The 27885-nt window shown below is 48.8% G+C and overlaps 1 long non-coding RNA gene across 1 annotated transcript; it reads right to left on the bottom strand.

Moving 5' to 3' along the window:
• LOC135374534 (uncharacterized) lies at positions 1 to 27885 on the bottom strand. The gene is made up of 6 exons (XR_010416944.1): positions 27700 to 27885; positions 24212 to 24268; positions 21649 to 21699; positions 3710 to 3745; positions 3007 to 3039; positions 1 to 570 (listed from the first exon to the last, which is right to left on the bottom strand). It is a non-coding gene; the product is annotated as an uncharacterized LOC135374534 (long non-coding RNA).

Genomic DNA, 27885 nt, shown 5'->3' with positions numbered 1-27885 from the left:
GAAGACGAACTGCCTACAGTGGACCAGGCTGCCGCTTATATAGGCCCAGAGGATGGACCCGAGCGCTGGTATCACTGTGACTCAACTTTATTTTAACACAAACACATACAAAACAACGAGGGGCGAGGGTGTCGCCCCCGCAGATGTGCAACAGTTACACGAAGCCATTAATGAAGGGAAGAAGGAGGAGCACAGAAAAGCACAACAAAGGGAGCGTGAAGGATTACATTCTAATATATGCTTACTGTTGATAAATTAGTTAATACTATACGAATATTCAGGCTGTAGAAGACGAAAACGGTTGAAAAAGAGCAAACAAGCATATAAACATACAAAATATCGCGAGAGCACTCACGTCGTATTTATTTTAACTGGACGATTGAGGCGGATTGCCTCGGTGATTACAGCGCTTCGACGGTAAACGAAGTATAATTCTCCATGGTGTTGAAGGCGTCGTCGAACGTCCATTCTTGAATACACACTTTCATTTCGTTGTTCATTGTGCGATGACCTTCCTTCCTTAACGTCCAAAGGCCTTCTCCAGATCCTTGGTAACATCGTCTAAGGTACCTTCATGGATGTAAGTTAGCATGTAAAAAAAAAACAATGCTCCAGAATACAGAGGCAATGTACTGCTTGCAATGTACTTGTCTGAAATCTCCACCCAGTGGGCCCATCCAGCTGTCCCCTATCGGCGGTGTCGCGCGCGGAGGAGCCGTACCATTATGGTCTCCGAGGGGTGGCCGTGTAGGGTGCCTGTTTAGGGTGCTCGTTTAGGCGCCTGTAGGGTGCCTCAATACTAACTCCCTCTGCATAGGATGAAGACAACCGCGTCGTCTGCTACGAATTTCCGCCATATTGACTCCCACGCACAGCTTGCGGTACGCTCACAAAGGTGTAGCGATACGCTTAGTGACGCAGAGCATTTTAGAGCTGAGTAAATTTGTAGCAAAGGAGGTTTGAAAAAATCAGTGCATAGCATGCATGCATGGTAAGCGTTGTAGTCAATACGCGGCTTGGCGCCATTCGCTTCTACAAAGGGTGACTCCAGCCTACACCGTGGGAGGGAGCTAGTATTCAGGCACCCTAGGCGTCGGTTTCACCCAACGCCACCAATCGAGAGAGATCATCTATGATACTTTGGCGTCGTCTGCTAGCATTCTTTCCTCCATCCACAGAGGTGACATAAATCCGCCATTTTTGTAAACTACCCTCAAGCGTGCTTGAGCAGCTTGTTGTAAAACCGCCATATTGTCCTGGTCACACGTCAGAGACAACGTCATTTTGAGGTCATGCGACTTTGTTTACATGTCGTTTTACCGCTTGCCGACATATTCCCGTCGATATAAAGCCAAGAGATGAACGTATTTTGCCAGCGTAAACTAGCTGAAGCTTAACTGCCAGCTGAACTGGCATCCCGAAACCCGGGATCGAACCCGGGATCCGTGGTTCGATCCCGTGTTTCGGCACCAAAATCTAGGAAACGATGACTCCAATTGAGAGAACAAGTGTTTAATGCCACACGAACGAGCAGCTATCCACGAGCTCGATATCTGCTTATTCACGAAGATGAGCGCAGGTGGGGTCAGGTGATCCTCATCCTCTTCGCAATTTCTTATAATAATAATAAAGTGCGTAGGGAGTCGAGAACTACCTGGACGACGCAGACATACTGGGACATCAATTTTGAGAGTGCTCATTCAGCAGCACATTAAGCTAGACAGTGATTCCTCCGCTACCCTCGAGCGACCTGACCCTAACCAGCGTCATCATCAAGCTCTGACACGTCGAAATTGCGTGTGTGTGTTTTTTTCCTATGCTAAGACACTTTCAACGCGCCGTGATATTGAAAAAGAACTTTAACATGCTCCTGGGTTTCTGTTTTGTTTTTCCCCTGAGTCGCATACCCCACTCCCTCAAATGGTGGTAGTGCTGAATGAGCTCGCCGTCGTCGGTCTCACAGAGGTCACTCTCAGAAAAGAATGGAGGGAGGGGGAGTAATGGCAGGATCGGCTCGCCGTTGTTGGCCACACAGAAGTGGGCGTAGTCACGACTATACCAAAACAAAAAAGAAAAGAAGAAAAGAAAGACGAATGGAGGATAGAGGATGAAGGGTGGAGATGCGTAGAGGGTGCATGAGTTAGTCGTGGAGAGCAAAGTGTTAGATGGGTCGTTGAGCAAGACCCGCCTCCTGCAGAAAGAGACCAAGAGACCAACCACTGTCATGAATGATAGAGTTACCGCTTCTGATTCCAAGAGCGAGGGGGGTACTCCTATTATTGACAAGTTGGATATATGATAATTGCTACAACTGTGCGTACGCCCCTCTCTCTCTTCAAATCAGAAGCGATAACCCTATCACTCGTGGCAGTGGTTGGCGCACAACGTGCTGTGCGGTGAAGTTCTGTTCTGAGTGTGCAAAAGCGATGCTAACCACACATGCACGTAGAGTACGCCATTAAAAACGAACTTCACCGCATAGCAGGCTCTTAGCCAACCATCATCTCGAATGGTATCGTTATCTGACTCGATTTGTTAAAAACGTGAGGCGTCCGCTTCTTTTGTGACAATTATGGACAGCATAAGTGTCACAAAAGACGTACGCCTCCCGTTTTCACGATATCATTAGAGATGGTGGTTGGCTAGGAGCGTGCTATGCGTTGAAGTTCATTTATAAGAGTGTAAATATGTACGGCTCTCGTCAAAGCTAACTGTAACAATGCCTTCATAACGAGGGCCGCCCCTCTAACTGTAAATACAAACAAACACTCTCCGCCATTTTTTCTACTAAGCTCCACCAGGGTCCGGAAAGGTTAACTCCCATGCGAGCTGTACATGTTGGCTACACATTTTCATTGGCGGTATTCGAGGAATACCAACTGAAATTGCCTTACCAAACTTCAACCGCCTTCTTGGTTTAGGGTTTTTAGGCCTATCCCTTTATTGCGTAAGGAGGTTTCAAAGCACAAAAATTACAAAATGAAAAGCAAGAAAAGCAGTAGTTACCGTCTCTCATTTTCTGTAGTCGTCTAAGTTCATCTGAAACGAGGAATACTTCGGTTTTACTGTCGCCACTTGAAAGTGCATGTAAGAAACTCGTTTTGGATATAACTTACTCTTGACGATACTATATGTTTCTACAATCCTACACCGTGCACTGTTAAAACAGAATTTCCCCGCATAGCAAGCTCTTAGCCAACCATCATCTCGAATGATATCGTTATTTGACTCGATTTGTTAAAAACAGGAGGCGCCCGCCTCTTTTGTGACAATTATGGAGAGCATAAAAGTCACAAAAAGACGCACGCCTCCCGTTTGCACGATATCATTAGAGATGGTGGTTGGCTAGGAGCGTGCTATGCGTTGAAGTTCATTTCTAAGAGTGTAGATATGTACGTCTCTCGTCAGAGCTAACTGTAACAAGCCTTCATAACGAGGGCCGCCCCTCTAACTGTAAATACAAACAAACACTCTCCGTCATTATTTCTACTAAGCGCCACCAGGGTCCGGAATGGTTAACCCTCATGCGAGCTGTACATGTAGGCTACACATTTTTCATTGGCGGTATTCAAGGAATACCAACTGAAATTGCCTTACCAAACTTCAACCGCCATCTTGGTTCAGGGTTTTTAGGCCTATCCCTTTATTGCGTAAGGAGGTCTCAAAGCACTAAAGTTACAAAATTAAAAGCAAGAAAAGCAGTAGTTACCTTTTGCGCTTTCGTCTAATGCACCGTCAAATCCCCCTGAAACCAGGAATACTTCTGTTTTACTGTCCACCCAAGACAGTGCATGTAAGAAACTCGTTGTGGATATAACTGTTACTCTTGACGATACTATATGTTTCTACAATCCTACACCGTACACTGTTAAAACAGAACTTCACCGCATAGCACGTTTCTAGCCAACCACCAGTCCGAAAGATACCATTCTGCCTTCGGATTTGATGAAAATGGGAGGAGGCGCATATCTGGGAAACATTATGCATGCTCCAGATAGGCCCTTCCTCCTGTTTTCGACATATCGGGAGATAGAATATCATTCAGAATGGTGGTTAGCTTCAAGCTATGGAGTGAATGCTTGTTTGAACAGTGTACTTTACTACATACCTTTCTGCTGTTCAGCTATCGCGAGACACCACTATACACTGTTACACACCACTATAACAGAACTTCACCACATAGCACGCTCCTAGCCAATCATCATTCCTAATTATATCGTTCTGTGCATTGATTTGTTGAAAATTGGAGGAGGTGCCTATCTGGGACAGATTATCTTGTCCCAGATAGGCGACTCCCCCCTGTTTTGAGCAAATCATGACACAGAATGATGTCATTCGGTATGATGGTTGGCTAGGAGCGTGCTATGTGGTGTAGTTCTGTTTTAACAGTGTACGCACTATCACGGCACGAGAAACATATGTCTTAGCAAACAGTTAGTACAAGCAGAACGACTTGCTCCGACAGAATAACCAGGAGCACGCACCACAGATACTGAGTTCCTAGCTTCATACACTGAGTAGAAGAAAAAAAGCAAGATGGTCAATCTTCTGCATCTCCTGTCCAGAGGTACGTGCACATAAAGTCATCTGCTAGCCTCGGCCGCCTTCCCATATTTTCCCTCTCCTCTAACTGGCACACTAGAAATACTAAGCACACACACGAGTGATTCTACTGCACTAGCACGATGGCTATCAAATGGGTTTTCTCGCTCGCACATGGGAATGTTGCACCCTAAATGCAGGCTATACCCCTTTGCAGACTAAGCACGGGCTGACTTTGCACCGTGTTTTTTGTTCTTTTTTCACGACGCACCCAAGTGGTGACGTGACTCTGTTTTGTTCTTGCTGGTCCCGGCCTAAGCTAAAGGTAAACACAAGCTGTGCCAACGTTGCGTAGAGCTTTCGATGCCGTGACGTCACTATACAAATAACGTCCAGTTCCTCTATACAACACCTCTATGATAGCCGAAGGCATGCGCCCTACGTCACCCACAGGGAGGCCTCAGTGAGCTTTTCACTTGTAGAATATGCACCCGTTGAGACAGACCAAGGTTAGGTGAGGAGCCCCTTTTACGTATTTTACACGTTGGGGAGTGGGTCAGGTCGTGTAGAATATACACCCGTCGAGACTGACCAAGGTTAGGTGAGGAGCCCCTTTTACGTATTTTACACGTTGGGGAGTGGGTCAGGTCGTGTAGAATATGCACCCGTCGAGACTGGTCAAGGTTAGGTGAGGAGCCCCTTTTACGTATTTTACACGTTGGGGAGTGGGTCAGGTCGTGTAGAATATACACCCATCGAGACTGACCAAGGTTAGGTGAGGAGCCCCTTTTACGTATTTTACACGTTGGGGAGTGGGTCAGGTGATGTAGAATATGCACCCGTCGAGACTGGTCACGGTTAGGTGAGGAGCCCCTTTTACGTATTTTACACGTTGGGGAGTGGGTCAGGTCGTGTAGAATATACACCCGTCGAGACTGACCAAGGTTAGGTGAGGAGCCCCTTTTACGTATTTTACACGTTGGGGAGTGGGTCAGGTCGTGTAGAATATACACCCGTCGAGACTGGTCAAGGTTAGGTGAGGAGCCCCTTTTACGTATTTTACACGTTGGGGAGTGGGTCAGGTGATGTAGAATATGCACCCGTCGAGACTGGTCAAGGTTAGGTGAGGAGACCCTTTTACGTATTTTACACGTTGGGGAGTGGGTCAGGTCGTGTAGAATATACAGCCGTCGAGACTGACCAAGGTTAGGTGAGGAGCCCCTTTTACGTATTTTACACGTTGGGGAGTGGGTCAGGTGATGTAGAATATGCACCCGTCGAGACTGGTCAAGGTTAGGTGAGGAGCCCCTTTTACGTATTTTACACGTTGGGGAGTGGGTCAGGTGATGTAGAATATGCACCCGTCGAGACTGGTCAAGGTTAGGTGAGGAGCCCCTTTTACGTATTTCACACGTTGGGGAGTGGGTCAGGTGATGTAGAATATGCACCCGTCGAGACTGGTCAAGGTTAGGTGAGGAGCCCTTTTTACGTATTTTACACGTTGGGGAGTGGGTCAGGTGATGTAGAATATGCACCCGTCGAGACTGGTCAAGGTTAGGTGAGGAGACCCTTTTACGTATTTTACACGTTGGGGAGTGGGTCAGGTCGTGTAGAATATACACCCGTCGAGACTGACCAAGGTTAGGTGAGGAGCCCCTTTTACGTATTTTACACGTTGGGGAGTGGGTCAGGTGATGTAGAATATACACCCGTCGAGACTGGTCAAGGTTAGGTGAGGAGATCCTTTTACGTATTTCACACGTTGGGGAGCCGGTCAGGTCATGTAGAATATGCACCTGTCGAGACGGACCAAGGTTAGGTCAGGAGAGCCTTTTCCGTATTTAGCACGTTGGGGAACGGGTCAGGTCATGTAGAATACGCACCCCTCGAGACTGACCAAGCTTAGGTCAGGAGAGCCTTTTCCGTATTTCACATGTTGGGGAGCGGGTCAGGTCATGTAGAATATGCACCCGTCGAGACTGACCAAGGTTATGTCAGGAGAGCCTTTTCCGTATTTCACACGTTAGGAAGTGGGTCAGGTCATGTAGAATACGCACCCGTCGAGACTGACCAAGGTTAGGTGAGGAGAGCCTTTTAAGTATTTCACACGTTGGGGAGTGGGTCAGATCATGTAAAATATGCACCTGTCGAGACTCGTCAAGGTTAGGTGAGGAGACCCTTTTATGTATTTTACACGTTGGGGAGTGGGTCAGATCATGTAGAATATGCACCCGTCGAGACTGACCAAGGTTAGGTGAGGAGAAAGTGTTACGTATTTCACACGTTGGGGAGCGGGTCAGGTCATGTAGAATATGCACCCGTCGAGACTGACCAAGGTTAGGTGACGAGAGCCTTTTACGTATTTCACACATTGGGGAGTGGGTCAGTCCATGTAGAATATGCACACGTTGAGACAGACCAAGGTTAGGACAGCAGAGCCGTTTATATATTTCACACGTTGGGGAGTGGGTCAGGTCATGTAGAATACGCACCCGTCGAGACTGACCAAGGTTAGGTGAGGAGAGCCTGTTACGTATTTCACACGTTGGGGAGTGGGTCAGTTCATGTAGAATATGCACCCGTCGAGACTGACCAAGGTTAGGTGAGGAGAGCCTGTTACGTATTTCCCACGTTGGGGAGTGGGTCAGTTCATGTAGAATACGCACCCGTCGAGACTGACCAAGGTTAGGTGAGGTGATCCTTTTACGTATTTCACACGTTGGGGAGTGGGTCAGTTCATGTAGAATATGCACCCGTTGAGACTGACCAAGGTTAGTTGAGGGGAGCCTTTTACGTATTGCACACGTTGGGGAGTGGGTCAGTTCATGTCCAATATCACCCGTCGAGACGGACCAAGGTTTTGCGAGGAGACCCTTTTACGTATTTCACACGTTGGGGAGCGGGTCAGGTCATGTAGAATATGCACCCGTCGAGACTGACCAAGGTTAGGTCAGGAGAGCCTTTTCTGTATTTCACACGTTGGGGAGCGGGTCAGGTCATGTAGAATACGCACCCGTCGAGACTGACCAAGGTTAAGTCAGGAGATCCTTTTCACTATTTCACACGTTGTTGAGCGGGTCAGGTCATGTCGAATATGCACCCGTCGAGACTGACCAAGGTTAGGTGAGGAGAGCCTGTTACGTATTTCACACGTTGGGGAGTGGGTCAGGTCATGTAGAATATGCACCCGTCGAGACTGACCAAGGTTAGGTCAGGAGAGCCTTTTCCGCATTTCACACGTTGGGGAGTGGGTCAGGTCATGTCGAATATGCACCCGTCGAGACTGACCTAGGTTAGGTGAGGAGACCCTTTTACGTATTTCACACTTTGGGGAGTGGGTCAGGTCATGTAGAATATGCACCCGTCGAGACTGACCAAGGTTAGGTGAGGAGAGCTGTTACGTATTTCACACGTTGGGGAGTGGGTCAGGTCATGTAGAATATGCACCCGTCGAGACTGACCAAGGTTAGGTCAGGAGAGCCTTTTCCGCATTTCACACGTTGGGGAGTGGGTCAGGTCATGTAGAATATGCACCTGTCGAGACTGACCAAGGTTAGGTGAGGAGAGCCTTTTAAGTTTTTCACACGTTGGGGAGTGGGTCACGTCATGTAGAATACGCACCCATCGAGACTGACCAAGGTTAGGTGAGCAGATCCTTTTACGTATTTCACACGTTGGGGAGTGGGTCAGTTCATGTAGAATATGCACCCGTTGAGACTGACCAAGGTTAGTTGAGGAGAGCCTTTTACGTATTGCACACGTTGGGGAGTGGGTCAGTTCATGTCGAATATCACCCATCGAGACGGACCAAGGTTTTGCGAGGAGACCCTTTTACGTATATCACACGTTGGGGAGTGGGTCAGGTCATGTAGAATATGCACCCGTCGAGACTGACCAAGGTTAGGTCAGGAGAGCCTTTTCCGTATTTTACACGTTGGGGAGTGGGTCAGTTCATGTCGAATATCACCCGTCGAGACGCACCAACGTTTTGCGAGGAGAGCGTTTTCCGTATTTCACACGTTAGGAAGTGGGTCAGGTCATGTAGAATACGCACCCGTCGAGACTGACCAAGGTTAGGTGAAGAGAGCCTTTTAAGTATTTCACACGTTGGGGAGTGGGTCAGATCATGTAGAATATGCACCCGTCGAGACTCGTCAAGGTTATGTAAGGAGACCCTTTTATGTATTTTACACGTTGGGGAGTGGGTCAGATCAGGTAGAATATGCACCCGTCGAGACTGACCAAGGTTAGGTGAGGAGAGCCTGTTACGTATTTCACACGTTGGGGAGTGGGTCAGGTCATGTAGAATATGCACCCGTCGAGACTGACCAAGGTTAGGTCAGGAGAGTCTTTTCCGCATTTCACACGTTGGGCAGCGGGTTACGTCATGTAGAATACGCACCCATCGAGACTGACCAAGGTTAGGTGAGGACACCCTTTTCCCACGTTGGGGAGTGGGTCTGTTCATGTAGAATATGCACCCGTTGAGACTGACCAAGGTTAGGTGAGGAGACCCTTTTCCCACGTTGGGGAGTGGGTCAGTTCATGTAGAATATGCACCCGTTGAGACTGACCAAGGTTAGGTGAGGACACCCTTTTCCCACGTTGGGGAGTGGGTCAGTTCATGTAGAATATGCACCCGTTGAGACTGACCAAGGTTAGTTGAGGAGAGCCTGTTGTGTATTTCACACGTTGGGGAGCCGGTCAGGTCATGTAGAATATGCACCCGTCGAGACTGACCAAGTTTCGGTGAGGAGAGCCTGGTACGTATTTCACACGTTGGGGAGTGGTTCAGGTCATGTAGAATACGCACCCGTCGAGACTGACCAAGGTTAGGTGAGGAGATCCTTTTACGTATTTCACAACGTTGGGGAGTGGGTCAGTTCATGTAGAATATGCACCCGTTGAGACTGACCAAGGTTAGTTGAAGAGAGCCTGTTGTGTAGTTCACACGTTGGGGAGCCGATCAGGTCATGTAGAATATGCACCTGTCGAGACGGACCACGGTTAGGTCAGGAGAGCCTTTTCCGTATTTAGCACCTTGGGGAACGGCTCAGGTCATGTAGAATACGCACCCCTCGAGACTGAGCAAGCTTTGGTCAGGAGAGCCTTTTCCGTATTTCACATGTTGGGGAGCGGGTCAGGTCATGTAGAATATGCACCCGTCGAGACTGACCAAGGTTAGGTGACGAGAGCCTTTTACGTATTTCCCACGTTGGGGAGTGGTTCAGGTCATGTAGAATACGCACCCGTCGAGACTGACCAAGGTTAGGTGAGGAGATCCTTTTACGTATTTCACAACGTTGGGGAGTGGGTCTGTTCATGTAGAATATGCACCCGTTGAGACTGACCAAGGTTAGGTGAGGAGAGCCTTTTCCGCATTTCCCACGTTGGGGAGCGGGTCACGTCATGTAGAATACGCACCCATCGAGACTGACCAACGTTAGGTGAGGACACCCTTTTCCCACGTTGGGGAGTGGGTCTGTTCATGTAGAATATGCACCCGTTGAGACTGACCAAGGTTAGGTCAGGAGAGCCTTTTCCGCATTTCACACGTTGGGGAGCGGGTCACGTCATGTAGAATACGCACCCATCGAGACTGACCAAGGTTAGGTGAGGACACCCTTTTCCCACGTTGGGGAGTGGGTCTGTTCATGTAGAATATGCACCCGTTGAGACTGACCAAGGTTAGGTGAGGAGACCCTTTTCCCACGTTGGGGAGTGGGTCTGTTCATGTAGAATATGCACCCGTTGAGACTGACCAAGGTTAGGTCAGGAGAGCCTTTTCCGCATTTCACACGTTGGGGAGCGGGTCACGTCATGTAGAATACGCACCCATCGAGACTGACCAAGGTTAGGTGAGGACACCCTTTTCCCACGTTGGGGAGTGGGTCTGTTCATGTAGAATATGCACCCGTTGAGACTGACCAAGGTTAGGTGAGGACACCCTTTTCCCACGTTGGGGAGTGGGTCTGTTCATGTAGAATATGCACCCGTTGAGACTGACCAAGGTTAGGTGAGGAGACCCTTTTCCCACGTTGGGGAGTGGGTCTGTTCATGTAGAATACGCACCCATCGAGACTGACCAAGGTTAGGTGAGGACACCCTTTTCCCACGTTGGGGAGTGGGTCTGTTCATGTAGAATATGCACCCGTTGAGACTGACCAAGGTTAGGTGAGGACACCCTTTTCCCACGTTGGGGAGTGGGTCTGTTCATGTAGAATATGCACCCGTTGAGACTGACCAAGGTTAGGTGAGGAGACCCTTTTCCCACGTTGGGGAGTGGGTCTGTTCATGTAGAATACGCACCCATCGAGACTGACCAAGGTTAGGTGAGGACACCCTTTTCCCACGTTGGGGAGTGGGTCTGTTCATGTAGAATATGCACCCGTTGAGACTGACCAAGGTTAGGTGAGGACACCCTTTTCCCACGTTGGGGAGTGGGTCTGTTCATGTAGAATATGCACCCGTTGAGACTGACCAAGGTTAGGTGAGGACACCCTTTTCCCACGTTGGGGAGTGGGTCTGTTCATGTAGAATATGCACCCGTTGAGACTGACCAAGGTTAGGTGAGGACACCCTTTTCCCACGTTGGGGAGTGGGTCTGTTCATGTAGAATATGCACCCGTTGAGACTGACCAAGGTTAGGTGAGGACACCCTTTTCCCACGTTGGGGAGTGGGTCTGTTCATGTAGAATATGCACCCGTTGAGACTGACCAAGGTTAGGTGAGGACACCCTTTTCCCACGTTGGGGAGTGGGTCTGTTCATGTAGAATATGCACCCGTTGAGACTGACCAAGGTTAGGTGAGGACACCCTTTTCCCACGTTGGGGAGTGGGTCTGTTCATGTAGAATATGCACCCGTTGAGACTGACCAAGGTTAGGTGAGGACACCCTTTTCCCACGTTGGGGAGTGGGTCTGTTCATGTAGAATATGCACCCGTTGAGACTGACCAAGGTTAGGTGAGGACACCCTTTTCCCACGTTGGGGAGTGGGTCTGTTCATGTAGAATATGCACCCGTTGAGACTGACCAAGGTTAGGTGAGGACACCCTTTTCCCACGTTGGGGAGTGGGTCTGTTCATGTAGAATATGCACCCGTTGAGACTGACCAAGGTTAGGTGAGGACACCCTTTTCCCACGTTGGGGAGTGGGTCTGTTCATGTAGAATATGCACCCGTTGAGACTGACCAAGGTTAGGTGAGGAGACCCTTTTCCCACGTTGGGGAGTGGGTCTGTTCATGTAGAATATGCACCCGTTGAGACTGACCAAGGTTAGGTGAGGAGACCCTTTTCCCACGTTGGGGAGTGGGTCTGTTCATGTAGAATATGCACCCGTTGAGACTGACCAAGGTTAGGTGAGGACACCCTTTTCCCACGTTGGGGAGTGGGTCTGTTCATGTAGAATACGCACCCATCGAGACTGACCAAGGTTAGGTGAGGACACCCTTTTCCCACGTTGGGGAGTGGGTCTGTTCATGTAGAATATGCACCCGTTGAGACTGACCAAGGTTAGGTGAGGACACCCTTTTCCCACGTTGGGGAGTGGGTCTGTTCATGTAGAATACGCACCCATCGAGACTGACCAAGGTTAGGTGAGGACACCCTTTTCCCACGTTGGGGAGTGGGTCTGTTCATGTAGAATATGCACCCGTTGAGACTGACCAAGGTTAGGTGAGGAGACCCTTTTCCCACGTTGGGGAGTGGGTCTGTTCATGTAGAATATGCACCCGTTGAGACTGACCAAGGTTAGGTGAGGACACCCTTTTCCCACGTTGGGGAGTGGGTCTGTTCATGTAGAATACGCACCCATCGAGACTGACCAAGGTTAGGTGAGGACACCCTTTTCCCACGTTGGGGAGTGGGTCTGTTCATGTAGAATATGCACCCGTTGAGACTGACCAAGGTTAGGTGAGGAGACCCTTTTCCCACGTTGGGGAGTGGGTCTGTTCATGTAGAATATGCACCCGTTGAGACTGACCAAGGTTAGGTGAGGAGACCCTTTTCCCACGTTGGGGAGTGGGTCTGTTCATGTAGAATACGCACCCATCGAGACTGACCAAGGTTAGGTGAGGAGACCCTTTTCCCACGTTGGGGAGTGGGTCTGTTCATGTAGAATACGCACCCATCGAGACTGACCAAGGTTAGGTGAGGAGACCCTTTTCCCACGTTGGGGAGTGGGTCTGTTCATGTAGAATATGCACCCGTTGAGACTGACCAAGGTTAGGTGAGGACACCCTTTTCCCACGTTGGGGAGTGGGTCTGTTCATGTAGAATATGCACCCGTTGAGACTGACCAAGGTTAGGTGAGGACACCCTTTTCCCACGTTGGGGAGTGGGTCTGTTCATGTAGAATATGCACCCGTTGAGACTGACCAAGGTTAGGTGAGGACACCCTTTTCCCACGTTGGGGAGTGGGTCTGTTCATGTAGAATATGCACCCGTTGAGACTGACCAAGGTTAGGTGAGGACACCCTTTTCCCACGTTGGGGAGTGGGTCTGTTCATGTAGAATATGCACCCGTTGAGACTGACCAAGGTTAGGTGAGGACACCCTTTTCCCACGTTGGGGAGTGGGTCTGTTCATGTAGAATATGCACCCGTTGAGACTGACCAAGGTTAGGTGAGGACACCCTTTTCCCACGTTGGGGAGTGGGTCTGTTCATGTAGAATATGCACCCGTTGAGACTGACCAAGGTTAGGTGAGGAGACCCTTTTCCCACGTTGGGGAGTGGGTCTGTTCATGTAGAATATGCACCCGTTGAGACTGACCAAGGTTAGGTGAGGAGACCCTTTTCCCACGTTGGGGAGTGGGTCTGTTCATGTAGAATATGCACCCGTTGAGACTGACCAAGGTTAGGTGAGGACACCCTTTTCCCACGTTGGGGAGTGGGTCTGTTCATGTAGAATACGCACCCATCGAGACTGACCAAGGTTAGGTGAGGACACCCTTTTCCCACGTTGGGGAGTGGGTCTGTTCATGTAGAATATGCACCCGTTGAGACTGACCAAGGTTAGGTGAGGACACCCTTTTCCCACGTTGGGGAGTGGGTCTGTTCATGTAGAATACGCACCCATCGAGACTGACCAAGGTTAGGTGAGGACACCCTTTTCCCACGTTGGGGAGTGGGTCTGTTCATGTAGAATATGCACCCGTTGAGACTGACCAAGGTTAGGTGAGGAGACCCTTTTCCCACGTTGGGGAGTGGGTCTGTTCATGTAGAATATGCACCCGTTGAGACTGACCAAGGTTAGGTGAGGAGACCCTTTTCCCACGTTGGGGAGTGGGTCTGTTCATGTAGAATACGCACCCATCGAGACTGACCAAGGTTAGGTGAGGACACCCTTTTCCCACGTTGGGGAGTGGGTCTGTTCATGTAGAATATGCACCCGTTGAGACTGACCAAGGTTAGGTGAGGAGACCCTTTTCCCACGTTGGGGAGTGGGTCTGTTCATGTAGAATATGCACCCGTTGAGACTGACCAAGGTTAGGTCAGGAGAGCCTTTTCCGCATTTCACACGTTGGGGAGCGGGTCACGTCATGTAGAATACGCACCCATCGAGACTGACCAAGGTTAGGTGAGGACACCCTTTTCCCACGTTGGGGAGTGGGTCTGTTCATGTAGAATATGCACCCGTTGAGACTGACCAAGGTTAGGTGAGGACACCCTTTTCCCACGTTGGGGAGTGGGTCTGTTCATGTAGAATATGCACCCGTTGAGACTGACCAAGGTTCGGTGAGGACACCCTTTTCCCACGTTGGGGAGTGGGTCAGTTCATGCAGAATATGCACCCGTTGAGACTGACCAAGGTTAGTTGAGGAGAGCCTGTTGTGTATTTCACACGTTGGGGAGCCGGTCAGGTCATGTAGAATATGCACCTGTCGAGACGGACCACGGTTAGGTCAGGAGAGCCTTTTCCGTATTTAGCACCTTGGGGAACGGGTCAGGTCATGTAGAATACGCACCCCTCGAGACTGACCAAGCTTAGGTCAGGAGAGCCTTTTCCGTATTTCACATGTTGGGGAGCGGGTCAGGTCATGTAGAATATGCACCCGTCGAGACTGACCAAGGTTCGGTGAGGAGAGCCTGGTACGTATTTCACACGTTGGGGAGTGGTTCAGGTCATGTAGAATACGCACCCGTCGAGACTGACCAAGGTTAGGTGAGGAGATCCTTTTACGTATTTCACAACGTTGGGGAGTGGGTCAGTTCATGTAGAATATGCACCCGTTGAGACTGACCAAGGTTAGTTGAAGAGAGCCTGTTGTGTATTTCACACGTTGGGGAGCCGGTCAGGTCATGTAGAATATGCACCTGTCGAGACGGACCACGGTTAGGTCAGGAGAGCCTTTTCCGTATTTAGCACCTTGGGGAACGGGTCAGGTCATGTAGAATACGCACCCCTCGAGACTGACCAAGCTTAGGTCAGGAGAGCCTTTTCCGTATTTCACGTGTTGGGGAGCGGGTCAGGTCATGTAGAATATGCACCCGTCGAGACTGACCAAGGTTATGTCAGGAGAGCCTTTTCCGTATTTCACACGTTGGGGAGTGGGTCAGATCATGTAGAATATGCACCTGTCGAGACTCGTCAAGGTTGTGTGAGGAGACCCTTTTATGTATTTTACACGTTGGGGAGTGGGTCAGATCATGTAGAATATGCACCCGTCGAGACTGACCAAGGTTAGGTGAGGAGAAAGTGTTACGTATTTCACACGTTGGGGAGCGGGTCAGGTCATGTAGAATATGCACCCGTCGAGACTGACCAAGGTTAGGTGACGAGAGCCTTTTACGTATTTCCCACGTTGGGGAGTGGTTCTGTTCATGTAGAATACGCACCCGTCGAGACTGACCAAGGTTAGGTGAGGTGATCCTTTTACGTATTTCACACGTTGGGGAGTGGGTCAGTTCATGTAGAATATGCACCCGTTGAGACTGACCAAGGTTAGTTGAGGAGAGCCTTTTACGTATGGCACGCGTTGGGGAGTGGGTCAGTTCATGTCCAATATCACCCGTCGAGACGGACCAAGGTTTTGCGAGGAGACCCTTTTACGTATTTCACACGTTGGGGAGCGGGTCAGGTCATGTAGAATATGCACCCGTCGAGACTGACGAAGGTTAGGTCAGGAGAGCCTTTTCTGTATTTCACACGTTGGGGAGCGGGTCAGGTCATGTAGAATACGCACCCGTCGAGACTGACCAAGGTTAGGTCAGGAGATCCTTTTCACCATTTCACACGTTGTTGAGCGGGTCAGGTCATGTCGAATATGCACCCGTCGAGACTGACCTAGGTTAGGTGAGGAGACCCTTTTACGTATTTCACACGTTGGGGAGTGGGTCAGTTCATGTAGAATACGCACCCGTCGAGACTGACCAAGGGAAGGTGAGTAGATCCTTTTACGTATTTCACACTTTGGGGAGTGGGTCAGGTCATGTAGAATATGCACCCGTCGAGACTGACCAAGGTTAGGTGAGGAGAGCCTGTTACGTATTTCACACGTTGGGGAGTGGGTCAGGTCATGTAGAATATGCACCCGTCGAGACTGACCAAGGTTAGGTCAGGAGAGCCTTTTCCGCATTTCACACGTTGGGGAGTGGGTCAGGTCATGTAGAATATGCACCTGTCGAGACTGACCAAGGTTAGGTGACGACACCCTTTTACGTATTTCCCACGTTGGGGAGTGGGTCTGTTCATGTAGAATACGCGCCCGTCGAGACTGACCAAGTTTAGTTGAGGAGAGCATGTTGTGTATTTCACACGTTGGAGAGCCGGTCAGGTCATGTAGAATATGCACCTGTCGAGACTGACCAAGGATAGGTCAGGAGAGCCCTTTCTGTATTTAGCACGTTGGGAGGCGGGTCAGGTCATGTAGAATATGCACCCATCGAGACTGACCAAGGTTATATCAGGAGAGCCTTTTCCGTATTTCACATGTTAGGAAGTGGGTCAGGTCATGTCGAATACGCACCCGTCGAGACTGACCAAGGTTAGATGAGGAGAGCCTTTTAACTATTTCACACGTTGGTGAGTGGGTCAGTTCATGTAGAATATGCACCCGTCGAGGCTGACCAAGGTTAGGTCAGGTGATCCTTTTACGTATTTTACACTTTGGGGAGTGGGTCAGGTCATGTAGAATACGCACCCGTCGAGACTGACCAATGTTAGGTGACGAGAGCCTTCTACGTATTCCACACGTTGGGGAGTGGTTCTGTTCATGTAGAATACGCACCCGTCGAGACTGACCAAGGTTAGGTGACGAGAGCCTTTTACGTATTTCCCACGTTGGGGAGTGGTTCTGTTCATGTAGAATACGCACCCGTCGAGACTGACCAAGGTTAGGTGAGGTGATCCTTTTACGTATTTCACACGTTGGGGAGTGGGTCAGTTCATGTAGAATATGCACCCGTTGAGACTGACCAAGGTTAGTTCAGGAGAGCCTTTTACGTATTGCACACGTTGGGGAGTGGGTCAGTTCATGTTCAATATCACCCGTCGAGACGGACCAAGGTTTTGCGAGGAGACCCTTTTACGTATTTCATACGTTGGGGAGCGGGTCAGGTCATGTAGAATATGCACCCGTCGAGACTGACCAAGGTTAGGTCAGGAGATCCTTTTCACTATTTCACACGTTGTTGAGCGGGTCAGGTCATGTCGAATATGCACCCGTCGAGACTGACCTAGGTTAGGTGAGGAGACCCTTTTACGTATTTCACACGTTGGGGAGTGGGTCAGTTCATGTAGAATACGCACCCGTCGAGACTGACCAAGGGAAGGTGAGTAGATCCTTTTACGTATTTCACACTTTGGGGAGTGGGTCAGGTCATGTAGAATATGCACCCGTCGAGACTGACCAAGGTTAGGTGAGGAGAGCCTGTTACGTATTTCACACGTTGGGGAGTGGGTCAGGTCATGTAGAATATGCACCCGTCGAGACTGACCAAGGTTAGGTCAGGAGAGCCTTATCCGCATTTCACACGTTGGGGAGTGGGTCAGGTCATGTAGAATATGCACCTGTCGAGACTGACCAAGGTTAGGTGAGGACACCCTTTTACGTATTTCCCACGTTGGGGAGTGGGTCTGTTCATGTAGAATACGCGCCCGTCGAGACTGACCAAGGTTAGTTGAGGAGAGCATGTTGTGTATTTCACACGTTGGGGAGCCGGTCAGGTCATGTAGAATATGCACCTGTCGACACTGACCAAGGATAGGTCAGGAGAGCCCTTTCTGTATGTAGCACGTTGGGAGGCGGGTCAGGTCATGTAGAATATGCACCCGTCGAGACTGACCAAGGTTATATAGGAGAGCCTTTTCCGTATTTCACACTTTGGGGAGTGGGTCAGGTCATGTAGAATATGCACCCGTCGAGACTGACCAATGTTAGGTGACGAGAGCCTTCTACGTATTCCACACGTTGGGGAGTGGGTCAGTTCATGTAGTATATGCTCCCGTCGAGAGTGACCAAGGTTAGCTGAGGAGACCCTTTTACGTATTTCACACGTTGGGGAGTGGGTCAGTTCATGTAGAATATGCACACGTTGAGACAGACCAAGTTTAGGACAGCAGAGCATTTTACGTATTTCACACGTTGGCGTTGGGTCAGTTCATGTAGAATATGCACCCGTCGAGACTGACCAAGGTTATGTGAGGATACCCTTTTACGTATTTCACACGTTGGGGAGCGGGTCAGTTCATGTAGTATATGCACCCGTCGAGACTGACCAAGGTTGGGTGAGGAGAGCCTATGTATTTCACACGTTGGGGAGTGGGTCAGTTCATGTAGAATACGCACCCGTCGAGACTGACCAAGGTAAGGTGAAGAGACCCTTTTACGTATCTCACACGTTGGGGAGTGGGTCAGTTCATGTACGCACCCGTTGAGACTGACCAAGGTAAGGTCAGGAGACCCTTCTACGTATTTCAGACGTTGGGGAGTGGGTCAGTTCATGTACAATACGCACCCGTCGAGGCTGACCAAGGGTAGGTGAGGAGAGCCTTCTACGTATTTCACACTTTGGGGAGTGGGTCAGTTCATGTAGGATACGCACCCGTCGAGACTGACCAAGGTTAGGTGAGGAGAGCCTGTTACGTATTTCACACGTTGGGGAGTGGGTCAGTTCATGTAGAATATGCACCCGTCGAGACTGACCAAGGGAAGGTGAGGACACCCTTTTACGTATTTCCCACGTTGGGGAGTGGTTCTGTTCATGTAGAATACGCACCCGTCGAGACTGACCAAGGTAAGGTGAAGAGACCCTTTTACGTATCTCACACGTTGGGGAGTGGGTCAGTTCATGTACGCACCCGTTGAGACTGACCAAGGTAAGGTGAGGAGACCCTTCTACGTATTTCAGACGTTGGAGAGTGGGTCACTTCATGTACGCACCCGTTGAGACTGACCAAGGTAAGGTGAGGAGACCCTTCTACGTATTTCAGACGTTGGAGAGTGGGTCACTTCATGTACGCACCCGTTGAGACTGACCAAGGGTAGGTGAGGAGAGCCTTCTACGTATTTCACACTTTGGGGAGTGGGTCAGTTCATGTAGGATACGCACCCGTCGAGACTGACCAAGGTTAGGTGAGGAGAGCCTGTTACTTATTTCACACGTTGGGGAGTGGGTCAGGTCATGTAGAATATGCACCCGTTGAGACTGATCAAGGTTATGTCAGGAGACCCTTCTACGTATTTCAGACGTTGGGGAGTGGGTCAGTTCATGCAGAATATGCACCCGTCGAGACTGACTAAGGTTGGGTGAGGAGAGCCTTTTACGTATTTATGACCATGAAAATAAATGTTGAATTTCAAAAGAGGCGGGCGGTGTTGTGAGCTTTTGTCGGGAGCCGAACTTGAGGTGCCGCCATTATCCTAGTTCTGGATTCGGCAACTGTTGACAAATACGTTAACTGAACATGTTATTTAAATACACCAACATCAACATTAAATACATAGAACTGCTCCAGAGGAAGACCTACCTGATATTATTATATTACAGAATATTACAATCGTCCCTGATTACTATGGACAATTCGAATTATGGACATTATTTTCTTGGAACGAAACTTTTCCCATGTAATGGTGTCTCGATAATATGAATCTTCGCTTTTCGGACAATGGACTGCACAGACGGCGACCGACCCCGTACACTCTTAAAAATGAACTTCACCTCATAGCACGCTCCTAGCCAACCATTATCTCGAATGATATCGTTATCTGCCCTGATTTGTTGAAAACGGGGGGCGTACGCCATTTCTGTGACACTTATGCTGTTCATAATTGTCACAGAAAAGGCGTACGCCCCGTGTTTTCAACAAGTCAGGGCAGATAACGATATCATTCGAGATAATGGTTGGCTAGGAGCGTGCTATGCGGTGAAGTTAATTTTTAAGAGTGTAGAACTTTATGTATCCTTTAGCTATTATGGACACCTTCCCATGACGGCAACCTTTGGAGAGAACAGGGGGCAGGGGCGGATCAAGGATTTTCCTGAGAGCGGGGTCCAGCCTTGCCCAGCACTGTAGGTACGCAATCGAGGTCAATTAAACACTATGTGAAGACCGAAATTGAAGAGGGGGTCAGGACATCCTAATCCCCCCTCTAGATCCGCCCCTGACAGGGGGTGACACGCCCTTCTTCGACACTCTTAAAAATGAACTTCACCGCATAGCACGCTCGTTTTCAACAAATGAGGGCAGCTAACGATATCATTCGAGATTATGGTTGACTACGAGTGTGCTATGCGGCGAAGTTCGTTTTTAAGAGGGTAGAATCCTCCTTTTATCAGTTTGAGTACACCCTAAAAACTCAACTTCACTGCATAGCATGCTCTGCGCCAACCATTGCCACGAATGATAGGGTTATCGCTTCTGATTCGAGGAGAGAGAGTGGGGGGGCGCACGTCTTTTTGTGTCAGTTATCATGTATTGAAATTGCAGCAGAAAAAGGCGTACGCCTCCCTTTCTCTTGGAATCAGAAGCGATAATCCTATCATTCGTGGCAACGGTTTTCGCAGAGAGTGCAATGCCTGGGATGTCATGCGGGGGATGATTCTGGAACGGGCATGATGACTTAATAGCTATGACGTAATAGTGGACCCGGACGCTGAAGCCGAGCACCTGAGCATTTTCGACGAAACGGACACCGAAAAGGAGCTGACTGACGACGCAATTCCGGAGACGATGGAGCAACCGGCATCCGACGAGAGTTCCTAAAACTAGTTGGACGTTTTCTGTGACAATGCGGGCAGTGCTAAGCCTCTTGTCACAGCAGCAATGGCTCGGGAAGGGCTGCAAACAGCGCTGCAATTCTTCCAAGACAACGAGGATGAGCCTCAAGCAATTAAATTTGCGGATATTCCAGCAATTACGACTTCCACGATGTACATGCAGAAGCATACGCTGATAACCGGATTTTTTTTTTCACAATTAATGCTGTCTGGTTGGATATTATGAACGACTCACTTCATGGACAATTTTTTTGCTAAGGACGAAAGTGTAGATATTAACGAGGGACGAATCTCTCTCTGTGTATTGATTTGTTGAAAATGGGAGGAGGGGCCTATCTGGGACACATTATGCTTGTCACAGATAGGCGCCTCCCCCCTGTTTTGAACAAATCAGGACACAGAGTGATATCGCTCGGAAATGATGGTTGGCCAGGAGCGTTCTATGTGGTGAAGTTCTGTTTCAACAGTGTAGTTCCGCGGCCCATGTTACCCCTGCTGCGTTTAAAAGTGTTGTGCCGATATTGTATTTGAAGGTGGACCACGTGCTGCAAGTGTTTATCACTCGAAAGAAATAGTCTCGCAACACCTGGAGATTTGAGATGAGATAAACCACGAAGTGCTGATTTTAAACAGCCGTGTCCCCTACAGCACATGCATTTTCAGCATGTGTAACAGGGGTTCAGTTTTTAAAAGCAGCATAGCTTATATCATACTTAGTGCGTGGGCGGACATCATGGCGTTTAATATCATTAGCAAATGTCGTGGGGCGCAAGCTTCGTAAATAATGTCATTCGAGACCCGAATGACGTTAACACGAAAAGGCTGTAGCGGTATCTGTTTTGCAACAGGGTGAAGTTATGAGGATTGCAACGAACGCGCAGCGTACCTACGATCTGTGCGAGTCCTCCTTCCTGTGCGCCAACCAGGACTTCCAGAACTAGAAAAAAAAAAGGTTAATGGGGAGTGTGCAGAATGTTCACACGAGCGAATAGATGTGCTAGTGAGTACAAAAAATATACTGAAAGCAGGCACTTGTAGTGCGTTTCAGGGCAGGCTGGTACGCTACTGGCCTGGGTAAATCGTTTAGTTTTATTAGGGATGAAGTAGAGACTTAGCTACTTGTCTCAAATAATGTACCTCGTAATGTATTTCCTTACAAAAATGATGAATACGATACTTTTCTACCCCCCCCCCCCCTCCGTTCCTTTCTGCTTCAGTGTGGATGCCTTCTGAAATGGTTCCACCGTCCCTACGCTTCGCACGTAGTGTTCGGAGCCAGTTGAAAAGAGCTAGTAGGGTTCCGGATAATCACGTCACTGACCTCATAAAACCACCTTGTGGTCTTCCTTACTGTGCTAAAGCTGTTCTAAGGACATTCCATGCATTTGTGAAAGCCATGAACCCGGAGCGGACGACGCGAGGCTTTACCCGGATCGCTTGGAAAATAACCGGACATTTGGGCCACCAAATGCATCTCGAAGTAAATCCAATGTGAAACATCACTTAAAATGAAAAGAAGTTGATTTAATAATTTGGCAGAGTGAAACACACAAAGCCTTCTCGAGGCGAGCTCCCGCCTGTGAAGGATAAACGAAAAGAAGTGCTCCCCCGCCACCGGGAGCTCTGGAAATTAAAAAAAAAGGAATGGAGAAAAAAAAATGCATGCGCACTTGTGAGCTCAAAAAACATTCTCTTGGCCCTCGCTCCATTATATAGCTTAGCTCCCGGGACCTGCAGTTCGGAGCCCAGCCCTTCGCTTAGGGAAGGCGCTCTCCCTCTCACTATAGAGTCACTAAATAAGCTCCGCTTCAGAGTATCGACACTGACGTCCAAGCGAGAGCAGGAGCGCCATCTTGTTTCTGCACCACACCGGTATCATCCCCATTTGAGGATCGAAGACGGCTAACGTAATGCTCGCTGTGGGATTAAGAAGCGTGTATGATTGTTGCGCGGTAATCCATGTATTGTCAGCCAGAGCGTCCAGAAGATGTCAAGGTGAGCTCAAGGCCGTCAACTGATGCTCGTACAGGAAAGGTACATTTCACCCGCTCACGATAGATGGCATCGTGCGCTAACGTGAGCTGTGCGCGTGCGCAGCGTGGCGCGGAAACAAGATGGCGCATGCTCGCTCTTGGAACTCAGTGTCGGTACTCTGAAGCGTAGCTTATTTAGTGACTCTACCTCTCACCTCCCTGTCGGAACGGCTCTGCAAACACCCTTAGTAACGGAAAAGTAATCCGTCAAAGGTGGTGTCCGGACAAAACAACGTTGTTGAACTGTAGGTGCGGTCGTAATAGTGGATGCCTGATATACATGTAGCCGAGATATTTCGTTTTGAAGCAGTCGGAAATATTAGAAATTTAATTTAATTTGATTTTGCATCCCCGGCTGCGCGCTCCCGGCGGAATTCAGGCAACAGTGCGCGTACCGACGTCACTGGAGTCGGTTACGAAGGCAGGCTGTCCGTCACAAAATACGGTCTGGCTTCCGACAGCAATTTAATGCCGCACTGTCGCTATAGAAACATCTCCGTTCACGCTTTCGGTGGTATCCGATTGCAACCAGCCTGGCGACGCCGTCAGCTGAGTGATTGGGAATCTCGCCGGCAATGTGAATCCGCCTTTTCAAAACATGTGTAGAGCGCATGCGCAAGACCGCTGCGCACCGCGCGGCAGAATGCCGAAACGACCTGGTAGGCACGGGACAGCTCGTGGCTCTGTTTTGCAATGTCAATTACGTCATCGGAATGGGCGAAGTCGGGAAAGGCTGTTTCAATCGGAAGCTGACAGTTGGTTTCGAATTCCATGTTTTTGCTGTTTTATGAAGAAGAAAAAAAAGAAACAGATGAAAAACACGAACTGACTTCGGGAAACTTTTTTTGTGTTTTCTTCTTGGAAGTTATCTTCAAGTGGATATCACGTTAACTTTAGAATTCCGGATTCCTCGCGGACGCCAACTTTAACGAGGAACGAGAACTCGTTTGTTTTCGCTGTTGAGTAACGTATTTCGTTCCTTTTTTTTTTTCTTTCTTTTCGTTAATGGTTGCGAGTCCAGTCCTCTTTAAAACAAACCCATACCGGTATTGCAACACGAAACTAACGTGGCCGACACACACACACACAAGAAAAAGAACTTCAAATCACATCAGATCACATTTTCCTGGGGGGGGGGGGGTAACTTTGGTTCTCGAGGTACAAAAATGTGCCAAGATTTCGACGCAAAAGAAACTGTCGCTGCACGTACGTTTCGAATTTAGAAATATTGCAAAATGAAGCTATCGAAAGAAAGAAAAAAAGTCAAATATGATATATTGACGATGAAGTGGGGTGATGTATCGAAAACTCGTTGTATATGTACCTTACTTCTGTAAGAATAGCATGGCAGTGATCATTCGTGGGTTTACGTCGCGAGACAACTTGTAAGAATAAGGGCGTGTAACCAACGCTTACCAATTAGGCACACGAACAGACAGAAGAAGGTGTACTTGAACATCGTAGAAGGCTTCACTGCAAAGGAAGGCCAACACATCAGTTATCTTTTTGTCACACCACTCCTGTTTCTCTCGCATGCTAAACTACACTCTAAGGGAAAAAATACTCCTTGTGGACACTAAACGCATTGCCACAAAAAACAGTCCCTTTCGGGAGTAAATGAATGTCACTGAATATTTCACGCTCTGTTCCAAGAGTCCCAGGTAAGTAATTCGTGTGCATGCATGAAAATAGTTTGAATCAAACCGTCAACCGTGATATATCGAGTGGTATAAAATCTTGCGACATACATACATCGAACACAATTTGCTAAGAAAGGAGCGCCAACTGTTTCTTACTCTGTGTGGGTGCAGAATTGCAAAGTTGGCTAAGTTATACAGCCGTAGGCCATCAGATCGACCAAGAGCACATATTTACGGAGACTATTGCATTCAGAAGGCCATTTGCGACGTTCAGTGACAATTTGCAGTGTAAATGTCAGTATCGGGGGACTAAAATGGGGAGTAAATGTAATCTAGGGGTCTAGAAGTTGCAATCAGTGGCGTAGCCACGGGCGGGCAAGGGGGGCCGGAGCCCCCCCCCTATACCTGCCACTGACCGACCCACGCAAATCGTGTAAACCCGAGGGGAAAATAATATATACTGTGGGGGGGGGGGGACCAGTGTGATGATCGCGAAAGTTCTTACAGTTCATGGCGTCTATCTAAGCGGCACACTTGAATGGTTTCCAAAGTATGAGCTTTTCAAAATCCTTCCAATCTCGTGGCACCACCTCATTGGACATCACAGTATCATCGTATTGTGAATGTCGAAAACAATTATTTTCGCTTTTTTTTTTCAACCGCAAGCTGCGGTGTGCACAAGTATTGTGTGTCAGTGGGGGGAGGGAGTGGGGCGGGTTTTCGTATAGAGCCCCCCCCCCCCCACCTTGGAGGTCTGGCTACGCCACTGGCTGCAATTACTCCCCATTTAATCCTTTGTTCTTAGAGTATATACATGTACTCGTCAGACACTGAACGGTTGGCCAGAGTCGTTATAGCTACCAGAACATCAATACGAATGTAGGCAAGTTTTCCTGTGGTAACAAATTATTACTAATACCGCCGGTAAATTTGCCTAAACTGGAACCCCTAATGGAAAACGGGATTTACGCCTAAACTATTCAGCCCGAACCAGAACAAAATCGGCCACGGATATCTCGGTAACGACATTGTGTTCTCGATAAAAGGTATCTTTTTTTTTAATTTCCCTAGTGGTATTATAAAGGAAGCTGCTCCCGGAATTCAACATTGACGTTCCTGGACCTTCTACGGGAAGGCTTTGTTTCCTTTTCTTTTTCTTTAAGCATTACAACTCAAAAGTCCGCCGACATAATCACGCATGAAGCCACTCATTGAAACTCCTGTCGTACAGCGTACACCAAATATGCACAGATAAAAAAATTATACGAGGCGAGGTCACGTGTACAGTACGCAAAGCTAGTCGTGTCATAGCCCAACTATAGTCACTGGAGATGTCGTGGACCAAATTAGGCCACTTTCTCTGAGCTCCACTAACTTTAACACAGCTGACGTCCCGCACAATATGTCTACATGGCATCTGGAAGGCAACAATGACAGTAAATCCACACTCTAGTCCCAATGCAAAATACAGCAAAAGTGCCATTGTCCAATGAAACACACGCGTAGTGAACCAATAGAGGTAAGAATGCTCGCTTCGGCGAGAAAACGGCGCAATTTGCTGTGCCGTCTACGTCAGCCGTTGCGGTATGTGTCAACTAGCCCCATGTCTTACCATCCAACGAAAACTGTGCTTGAGTACCTGAAAAACTGCTCCTCAGAAAACTCTTAGTGCATGTATACTTCCCAGCAGTACACAAGAGTGTAAACAGCAGCATCACAGAACGCAGAATGCCTCAGGGGATACAAACGCACACAAATTACGTGGAGTGATTCAAAAGCCGGACTACACAAGTCATAATATCCTTCCTGCGACATTCTCACAGCGTACAAGCAATCCAACAACAACAACAAGAGATAAATTAATGATGATGAATGGGAAGATTCACCACATGAGGTGCGGCCCACTACCCCAAGGCACAATGGACAGGATGAGATCCGTCCAAGCAAGCCATGGATGCGTACTAAAATGTATTACTGGCACATCAACGCGACGCAACGAATACTACCTTTATTATTGTTCCTGACATTCGTCTACATGGTGACTGTCACTGCTCAGTCGCGCTTACAGTCGCACAGTTTGGCGAAGACGTCATCGGTCCATTTTATGCAGTGATCCAAATTATAGAAGCTTCCCTTACATCGCCTAACCTTGCATTCAGAGGTAATCGACCCTCGTCGACAACATGGCTTGCGCAGTCATGTATTCTCGATTGTCTCGAAGGCGCAGCCGTATCGTATAACCAGAAGTGTATTAAGACGAACATGCGAGCGAAAAGCTCCATGCTCCTGCTGGCCTCCTCGCGGGTTGCCTGGGGAGGATGTGAAAGTTTATTAAATGATGGGTGATGCCTGGGAGGGGGGGATATAGGTTTATTGCAAAGAAAAAACAAAGAAAGAGGCGAAAGGATAGCCTGGCTCCAGAAGCCGACTTGGTGATGCCCGGGTGATAATGCATGTTCCTTGTTTGTTCCTGCTATGCGTAGACAGATTAGAGCACTGCACGAGCCGCGTTCCTAGGGCCATTCCCGGCGCGAGCCCCGCCTTCCTTTGATTTACCCGCCCGGTCCTCGCCCGTCTGCTCCATACCTGTCCCGGGTCCGGCCCAAGCCCGAAGAATTTCTAGGTTTCTGGCCGAGGCCCGGCACGAGCTCGAGAAAGTTATAGGCTACCCGGCCCGGCCAAGAGTTGCGGACTCTTAAATTTATACTGGCTAAACGGTGGTGTAACAGAGGCTCGATCCCGACCTAAAGCCCAGGCAATGTACCTGCACGGGCCCATAATGGTCAAACCCGTGCCCAGCCGAGGCCAGCAAAAAAGTGGCTTTACCCGGCTCGGCAACCGGACCCGTGCAGTGCTCTAAGACATGTATGGTTAGTTCTATGGGACAGCTCTGGAGTGTACCGTGCCATTCTCCAATTGCACCTTTCCTCAGCTCCCAAAAGGCTATTTGCCTGCAGCGATGCTCTAATTGGCTTTTGTTCCTTTTAGAAGGCAAACGTCATGCTGGAGAGTTCTGGACTTCCTTTTCTGACTTTAAAAAAATGCACGTGCGCATGACAACATATGCACGCTACAGAAGCCACATGCAAGAATATCACGAATAAGCGTCCAATATCTGCAACAATCGCGTAAAAATCCCTAAAATAGTTCACACATGGGCAAAGTACAGTGAGCAACAAAGGAAACGCCGTTTACGCTCCTTAATAAAGAAGTAGAGCCAACAACAGAATTCAGAATGTAGAAATATTATATGAAAACACATACATGTTACAGAGTCAACCTTGAAGAATAGCGTGAAGAATATGTGCAGGATGATCTCTCACACGGACCCTGCGGAATGACGAACACAAACTGGGACATTCGAGTTACAAAACGTACAACGCAAAACGTACATACGCCACTTGCGCATGTGGATGCACATGTAGGAAAATACCGAGTACAACAAGTGGA

The sequence above is a fragment of the Ornithodoros turicata genome, unplaced genomic scaffold (assembly GCF_037126465.1).
Source record: "Ornithodoros turicata isolate Travis unplaced genomic scaffold, ASM3712646v1 Chromosome69, whole genome shotgun sequence".
NCBI classification, from domain to species: Eukaryota; Metazoa; Arthropoda; class Arachnida; order Ixodida; family Argasidae; genus Ornithodoros; species Ornithodoros turicata.
The sequence above is the reverse complement of the archived record's forward strand: the minus strand, read 5'-3'. Positions and strand labels throughout refer to the sequence as shown.